This window comes from Hypanus sabinus, chromosome 31 (assembly GCF_030144855.1).
Source record: "Hypanus sabinus isolate sHypSab1 chromosome 31, sHypSab1.hap1, whole genome shotgun sequence".
In the NCBI taxonomy this organism is placed as follows: domain Eukaryota; kingdom Metazoa; phylum Chordata; class Chondrichthyes; order Myliobatiformes; family Dasyatidae; genus Hypanus; species Hypanus sabinus.
Window position 1 is genome coordinate 11925556 of NC_082736.1, and position 8541 is coordinate 11934096.

At 43.7% G+C, this 8541-nt stretch overlaps 1 non-coding gene across 1 annotated transcript; it reads left to right on the forward strand.

Annotated features, from left to right (window-relative positions):
• Positions 1–1995: 1995 nt before the first annotated feature.
• trnad-guc (transfer RNA aspartic acid (anticodon GUC)) lies at positions 1996–2067 on the forward strand. The gene has a single exon. It is a non-coding gene; the product is annotated as a tRNA-Asp (tRNA).
• The last annotated feature ends 6474 nt before the right edge of the window (positions 2068–8541 follow it).

The following is an 8541-nucleotide window of genomic DNA, read 5'->3' on the forward strand; positions in this document are numbered from 1 at the left end:
TGTGAAGGCAGAGTGGCGAGTGGGACTGTGGAAATGTTGTAGCAAGAGTTGGTATAAACTTGATGGGTCAAATAGTCCAGATCATCCCAGAATGATCCTGTGACCAATAACAGTCTGAAAAAAAAATCTCAACTCCAGTGAATCTTTGAAGCTCCTGGTTGGACAACATAAATTGTGTAATAAGTACACACTCCTGTAAATACACTGATACCATATTCCAAGCACACTGAACTGCCAGAGTACAGCACCGCGCAGTGAGGACACAGCCCAGTACAACACCCGTCTGTCTACAACAAAATTCAAAGCTGAAAGTAAATGTATTATAAAAATGCATTTCTCTCATCATCCGCAAGCCCGGGATTTATTTTCTTGTGGGCATACTGTTGATTTGTTAGAGCTGTTGGACAGGGTATAAACTAATTTTGAGGGGCGTGAGATGTGGCGTGAAAGGACTCAGGATCAGACAGATGGTAAGGAAAGAAAAGACAGCATGTAGTCACGCTGTCAGGAAGTGCGACCAGATGATAGGACATAACTGCAGCCAGCAGAGGGATGCAGAATCAATAAAGGTAGCAAATCCAATACTTGTAGTGGTGTACCTCAATGTACAGAGTTTAAAAAATAAGGTGGATAATCTTATTGCCATATTACGGAATGTCATGTATAATGTGATCATCATGGAATCACGGCAGAAGAATATTTATAGTTGGGAGCTAAATGCCCAAGTTAGGCATATCAGAGGGACAGGCAATGGGGATGGCATGGCTCTGCTGATAAAGAATGGCATCAAATCGATAGAAAGATGTGTCATATAATCGGAAGATGTTGAATCATTGTGAGTAGAGTTAAAACAAACTGCTAGTGTAAAAGGACGTTGATGCAGTTATAAACAGGCTAACAACAGTTCTTTGGATGTGAACCACAGATTACAACAGGAAATAGAAAAGGCATTTCAAAAGGGCAATGTTACTGGAGATTTCATGGAAGATTTCAACATGCAGATCGATTGGGAAAATCAGGTTGGAAATAGACTTAAGAGAGTGAGTTTGGTGAATGCCTAAGTGATGACTTTTTGGAGCAGTTTGTCGTTGAGCCTACGAGAGAATCAGCTATACTGGATTGTGTGTTATTTACTGAACAGGAGGCAATTAGGGAACTTAAGATAAAAGAACCCTTAGAAGGCAGTGATCACAGTATCATTGAGTTCAACTTGAAATTGGATAGGTAGAGATTACTGTCCGACAGAGCAGTGTTTCAGTGGAGTAAAGGTAGTAACAGTTGGCTAAAGTAAATTAGAAGGAGATGTTGGCAGAGATAGAAGCAGAGCAGCAATGGTGAGAGTTTCTGCGAAAAATGAGGGAGGTGCAGGATAAATGTATTCCAGAAACAAATAAATACTCAAATGGCAAAACAGTACAACTATGGCTGACAAGGAAGCCAAAGCTAATGTCGACAGTGCTTCTCCTTATAGATGCTGCCTGGCCTGCTGTGTTCGTCCAGCACTTTGTGGGTGTTGTTTGAATTTCCAGTATCTGCATATTTCCTCGTGTTACTCGAGAATGAAAATTAGTCACTGCTTCACAGAAACGTGAAAAAAAAAATTCTTCTTGTCCTTTCGTTTCCTTTCCTTTCCATCCCTGATCATTGTGTTTCCATATCAAGACTTATTGAAACCAGTCATGTTTGCGGAATTGGACTGAAGTGAGAATGATCCTTTCAAAATTCGAAGAGTTCCACATCGCTTCTTGCATGTCGCATTATAAAACCAAAATATATAAATGATCTATTGAACAACACGTGGTTAGGTTCGAATCAGAGTTCCTTTCGCTAAACCTTGAAAACAATCGGTGACTGTAAAGCTGGAGGAAACTGAGACACTTCTGTGGGAAGGACACGCAGAAACTGACTGAGGTATTGCAGTGAACAAACATCAAAGTAATTCTGTTCACTCTCTTGTGCTCTTTAATGTTCTTATCATGTTGAACCAACAGCGGTTCCTCGTTAGTATAGTGGTTAGTATCCCCGCCTGTCACGCTGGAGACCGGGGTTCAATTCCCCGACGGGGAGACACTGATTTTACAGCCCTTCTTCAAGAGGAATATTGTCCACAAAAGGCAAATAAAATTGAACAAATAATTGGCATTGAAGTGATCAGTTCACACTGGGAAGGTGGAATATCCCTTGTTACTCTAAGTGCAGAATGGTAGAGTCTTCCAAGAAGAAAGAAACGTTGCGTTGAAACTGTTTCTTCGAATCTCCCTGGGAGAGTCTGTATCCCGCACCGCTCCTTGTTACACTGAACGACTGAGTCCATCACTCCGTCCAAACTAAACCGTGGCTTTTGATGTCAGCTATAAACACCCTCATGGTCTCACCACGTTAGCCAAGCAACTGACCAACATTAACTGTCACCCTATAACACTTCATTTGTATCCTCATCATGGTTTGGTACGCATATTGACTCCAGGCCCCTGCTGTGCAAACGGAAATCAGACTTTACAAAGAACTTTCTTGCCGAGGTTGAGTGCACACTGTCTGTGAACACTCCTTGCTGAGGCACTGGGTTAACTTGAATTGCTGTAGCTCTCCCCACTTCCCTTCCGTTCTGTAACAGACAACATGGATTGTGGCTGCAGTTGAATTGCCCAGAGAATTCAGGTCTCCTCCGTGATCCTGTCATCGACTATTCTGAAGAGGAGGGTTGTTGATCAATAATGCAGGCAGCCGTGTTTTGGGTCATCACTCCGCAGAGTGCTGTCAGACCAGAAATTAAAACAAGTTCACTATCAGCAACTGGAGTTGCATAACCTTCGTAGCAGGGATTCTAACATGAGCTGCATGTCTACAGTTGCTGATGTTCGCAGATATATTAAGGATGTTTGTGAGTCATTCCAGGCCAGAGATGGCACAACTACTTCCGCTCTCAGCCAACAGAACGTTTAATGCTATTCAGTTTTGAGTGGCGATTTTGCAGCTGGCTTGCACGTTGTTAGAAATTTCAGTGACTTTCAGACTTGAAAATCAAGCCCTGTTATCCAATTACTGCAACTCACGAGCCCGTCTGCTACGTCCCCAGAAGAGGAACTCTACAATCCAGTTACGTTACTCAGTCTCCTTCCTCCTTCAACGGTGGCAGATGGTATGGATTTGGTACTGCATAAGTCAAGTTGTAATAACCCCTTGTCAGCGTTTGTTCACACTAGAGACACCATTTATATGGAAAGGGGATACCCTGGAACAATCAATACAGTAGGCCTGCCAGCCGACTCTGTAACTGCCATCAACAGAAGTTGTGATATCACTGATGACTCATACGTGCTGTTACCTACACCTGTACCCATTACCCCGAAGTTGCAATAACAGACTTCACCCTCATCCTCATGATGCAGCTTCAAAGATCAGGATTCATGCAGTCCATTACAAGAAATTTAATGTCATCGTTCAAAACAGTTCCATTGGGAAGTGTAATTTTTCTGGTCAGTTGAGTTCAGTGCTCCCTTCACAGCTCCAACATTGTTACCGAAGTAAAAAACTGACTCAATCTTGCCCGAACCTCTTCACCCCCATTTGGCCTCCAGTAGATTATTTTGGGTTCCGGTGAGTTCATAGCTGGAGGAATCTGCGTGGATAATTTATCTGAGTTCAGTTCTGAACAACCTATGTGCTCACAATCAGCGGCTCTCTAACTCGTGTGCTCTGTATTATTTATGTGTTTGTTTATTTGTCTTTGCAGTGATTGTCGTCTTCTCCTCCTTGATTGCTTCTCAGTCGATGTATGTTTTTCTTTGTGTATATGTTTGTTCTACTGTATATAATTGCAACAAAATGAATCTTGACCTACCAATGGGGACATAAACTGATTGTATTTTGATAATAGATTTACTTTGAACTTTACCTATTGCATCTTGTTCTGGTTTCCTTCCTTGAAGAAAGCTACTGCTTTCCTTGTTTTTGCAAAGCAGGATGACCATATTGATGGCGAGATTGTCAATCAGCAGGTGTTGAATTGACTGCGAATATGCATGCTGAAATTTAGCAGAATGCGAGGAAACCTTAGTGCAACATATAAAATTCTGAATGGGGTAGCCGATATAGAGGCAGTAAAGTTGTTTCCTCTAGGCTAAAACTGGTGGTCTTAACATCAATATTTGGGGGAACAGATTTAGGATGGAGTAAATAGGAAACTGGATAGAAAAAGGAGTAGTGAACTTGTGATATTCCCTGTGCAATGAATAAGTGGAACCTAACTTATTAAAGACATTTACAAGAAATTTACCTGGAAATTTGATGAAGGAAAGGCAGTTGGTGTTGTCTACATGGACATTTGCTAGCTCTTTGACAAGGCCCCGCATGGGTTGTTGATCAAGAACGTTCACGACCAGAGTGTGGTAGTGAACTGCATTACAGTTTGATTTTGCTGGCTGAGCCAACGAGTGGTAGTAGATGCTGCCTCTCCGACTGGAGGCTTGTGACGAATGGAGTGATGCAGGAATGGGTGCTGGTTCTGTTGTTGTTTGTAATACATATCAACGATCTGTATTATAATGTATTAAATATGATCAACAAATATGCGCATGACACCAAGACTGGGGGCAGAGTGGACAGCAAGAAAGGTTACCAAAGCTTGCAATGTCATCGGGTACGGCTGTAAGCACTCCAGATTGAATTTAATGCAGACAGGTATGAATTGTTTCAGTGGATTCTGGGAAGAATGCCATGTTGATACATTCAGGCTTTGAATTTCTTTGGTAGGCCAGATTTCTCCGCAGATTTCGGCCAGCCATCCAATTCACTGCAGGTCGCCTGCGTGTTTGTATTGTCCCTTAAAGTGCTATCAAAAACCTTACCAAACCTCTTCACTGGTTTTTCTGTTATGATTGGGATGGATGTGCCTGCGTTGCTGAACCAGAACTTATTTTCCACCTTCCCTTTCCTTAGCACCACAGATCTAGGTTTAATTGGTTTGAAACGTATCCGGGCCCACTCTACCAGATTTTCGAGCACCTGCGGAATCTACCGGCATCCCGTTACTGATTCTGTGGTGTCTGTGAGGTCATACATGAATGCCCTGATGGGTGGCATCCGTTGAGTGGAATCCATTCTGTGCCCTCTGCACTCTGGTTCAGCAGACTTAATGAGCATGTTCATGGCTAGTGAGAAGAGTGTCACTGAGATAGTGCATCCTGTAACGATACCGATCTCCACCTTGTGCCAGTTTGATGTAATTGCTCCTGTGGAGACCCTCATACTGAAGTTGCTGTAATAATCAGCGATAAGGTCTCTGATTCTGCTAGGGGCGTGGTATTTTGTCAGTGTGAGCTGCACCAGCTTGTGCGAATGGAGCCATGTGCATTTGACAGGTCGAGCCACAACACTGGCAGGTTGCCCTTGTTCTGTCTGGCCTCCCTGATGAACTGTTTCACCACACCAGCATGCTTCAAACAACCCGGCATCCCTGAACTGCAGCTTTCTGGACTGAGGTATCAATATAGGTGTTCTTTGCTAGGTAGGTGCACAGCCGATTGGAAACGACACTGAAGAAGATGTTCGCCTCGACACACAGCAGGGAAATGATGCGGAATTGGTATATCTAGGTGGCGTTTTCCTCCTTCGGGATCCACACCGCTTCAGCCACTCTCCACCGTTCTGGGATCTTCACTCTTCTCCAGAAATCTCGCAGCATCTTCCACAGACGCAGCAGGAGTTTGTGCAATTCTTGAACTCTTTGTACGAGGTGCTGATTGGTCCTGGAGCCGAGCTTGCCCTTGCTTTGCTGATGACCTCTGACTTCCTTTAGCTGCAGCTCTGACACGTCGAACTGCACATACGGTTCAGGGGATCTAGTAGGGTGTTGCACTCTCCCATTTCCTGCTCTCTTTCAGGATCAATGTAAGTCTTCTTCAAATGTTGATCTATGTCTTCCGACGAACAGGTCAGTTTCACACAGCGCCTCTGCTCCAAGTCCTTGCTGAATCTGAAGGGGTTGGCGATAAAGGCAGCACGTTTTCGGGCCCTTTCACAACGCCACCTCCGATGCCACTCTGCCCGGGGGAGGGCCTTACTCTGTTTTTCCTTGTATGCACTTCAGCTGGGTCTGAAGGAGCTGATGCGCTCCTTTTCACCTACCTCACCGTCACACTGGGCTGCCCGTCCTCCCTCCGTCTCGCGCAACCCTGAGGGTATTTTTCCTTTAGATTCATCGTAGCATTTGCTGCGCCGCTCCTCTCAGAGGTCACAGATTGGATTGCCAGTCCGTTCTGCCCCGGTCACTGTCTCGTCGGGCTGTCAATGACTCTCCAGTCGTCAGCACTATTCTCGTGGTTTTCACGCAGTCTTTGCTGGCTGTCACTGATGAACTCAGGGTGTAAGCTGTGTACGTACGTTTACAGATGCCTCTGGACACACCTTCAGTGACGTGCCTGGAATCATCAGGTGCTTCAGGCATATGATTCATAAATAACGATACTGAATTAAATTGATCAAAATCCATAGTTGTAATACTCATTTACGTGAACAAAGGATTGTGGGCTGAATACTTTTCGAGGTACAGTACTATAACTTCTCTCGATCCATACTTCCCAGATCCTGTCTATCATAATGATATTAATGACATGGCCTTTATTTCCAGATAAAACGTATCCCTACTCGGAACTAATTTGAAACATCCCGTGTTCTCTGCTGAAGAGTTCCAAAGTGTTCGCCCACTTCCACTTTACTCCACCTTCTGTTCAACATCTAGGGAGACAATTTAAGTGCTGGCACAAATTGTACTGGACGCATGAAAAGATTTCCATCTCCAATCCTTATACACAAAGGCAATCCGTTTTTATAATCTTTCAAAACTTAATAGTTTAAAACCTCTCAGATCTGTTGTCAAACCAATGCCCTCTTGTTTTGAATCACACCCTTCCTGGGGAAACAACTAAGCCTCACATTATCCATGCCACTTATGGTCTTATAAATATATATAAGTCTCAAATCATTCCTTGATCTACATTGCAGGGCATATGCATCTTTCTTTTAATAAAGGTCCTCAATTCCAGCAACGAACTGCTGAATCTGTCCTGCATTCTTTTTATAATTTTATACCAACATTTCTATAGAGGAATAAAGAATTCTAGACAGATTATTCTCAGAAACACCTCAGCCAGGTTACCTAACTGCAACAACATTCCTTATTCATTTATTCACTCAGTGCCCCGACTGATGAAGGCATTCGGCTAAACTTGATGGTCTTCAATACGCTATCTACTTCTGACTCGCGTTCATTGAACTGTGCACTTGTACTGCTCTGCCCCTTTGAACCATAACACTCCCCGGGGCTCCTGCCTACTCTGTCTAATTCCTGCACTGGTTTCATTTCCCACAATGCTGTGCTTCACATGTATTTGGATTGAAGGCCGTTGGCGATTCCTGAGCACACACTGCTAGATCATCCTCTTGCACTTTTATATCGCTACCTACACGATCTACACTGCTGCTTATTTTAGTATCATTTGCAAACTAAGAACTCCTTGTACTTTCATACCCAAACCATTCATAAAGAGCGCAAACAACACATTGAACTGAAGTTAATTGAGTTGAATTGAATTGAATTTAATTGACCTTATTTCTTGTATCCTCCACGTGAGGAGTACAAAACTTTACGCTACGACTTCGTCTAAATGTGCAATGTGTAATTTATAGTAATTTGTAATTAAATGAAGGATACTTATGTGAGAATGCTGTCTTGGACCCTACAATTCAGCATTTAACACCATAGTTCCATCTAGTCTGGACAAGAAGCCCTAAGACCTCGAACCTGACCCTGCCTTGTGCAGCTGGATCCTGGATTTCCTGTCAGATCATCAGCATTTTTAAGAGAGGGTTCCGCAATCTCAAATCCTCTGACTGTCAATACAGGAGCCCCTCAGGGCTGCTTACTGAGTCCCCTCCTTTATTCCTTCTGCACAAATGTCTGTAACGCTACACACAACTCCAATATACTAATTAAATTCGCCAACGACACTACATTGATTGGCCTAATTTCAAACAGTAACAAGGTGGCCTACAGGCAAAAAGTCCTTTCCCTGACCCAGTGGTGTCAAGAAAACAATTTCTCCCTCAGTCGCAAAAACAAAGGAGCTGCTTGCGGGTAACAGGATGAATGGAGACGGGCTATACCCTGTTGACATCAGTGGATCTGGGGTTAAGGGATTAAACAGCTTCCAATTATTAGGCAGACACATCACTGAGGACATCACATGGTCTGTGCACACCAGCTGTGTGGTGAAAAAGGTACAACAGCACCACTTTCAACATAGACGGTTGAGGACGTTTGGTATGGGCCCCCAAATCCTTCCAACTTTTTACAGTGGCACAATTGGGAGCATCCTGACTGGCTGCATCACTGCCTGGTATGGGAACTGTACCTCCCTTAATCGCAAAAGACTGCAGAGATTGGTGCAGACAGCCCAGCGCATCTGTATAACCATATCATCATATAACAATTACAGCACGGAAACACGCAATCTCCGCCCTTCCGGTCTTACTCTCACTTAC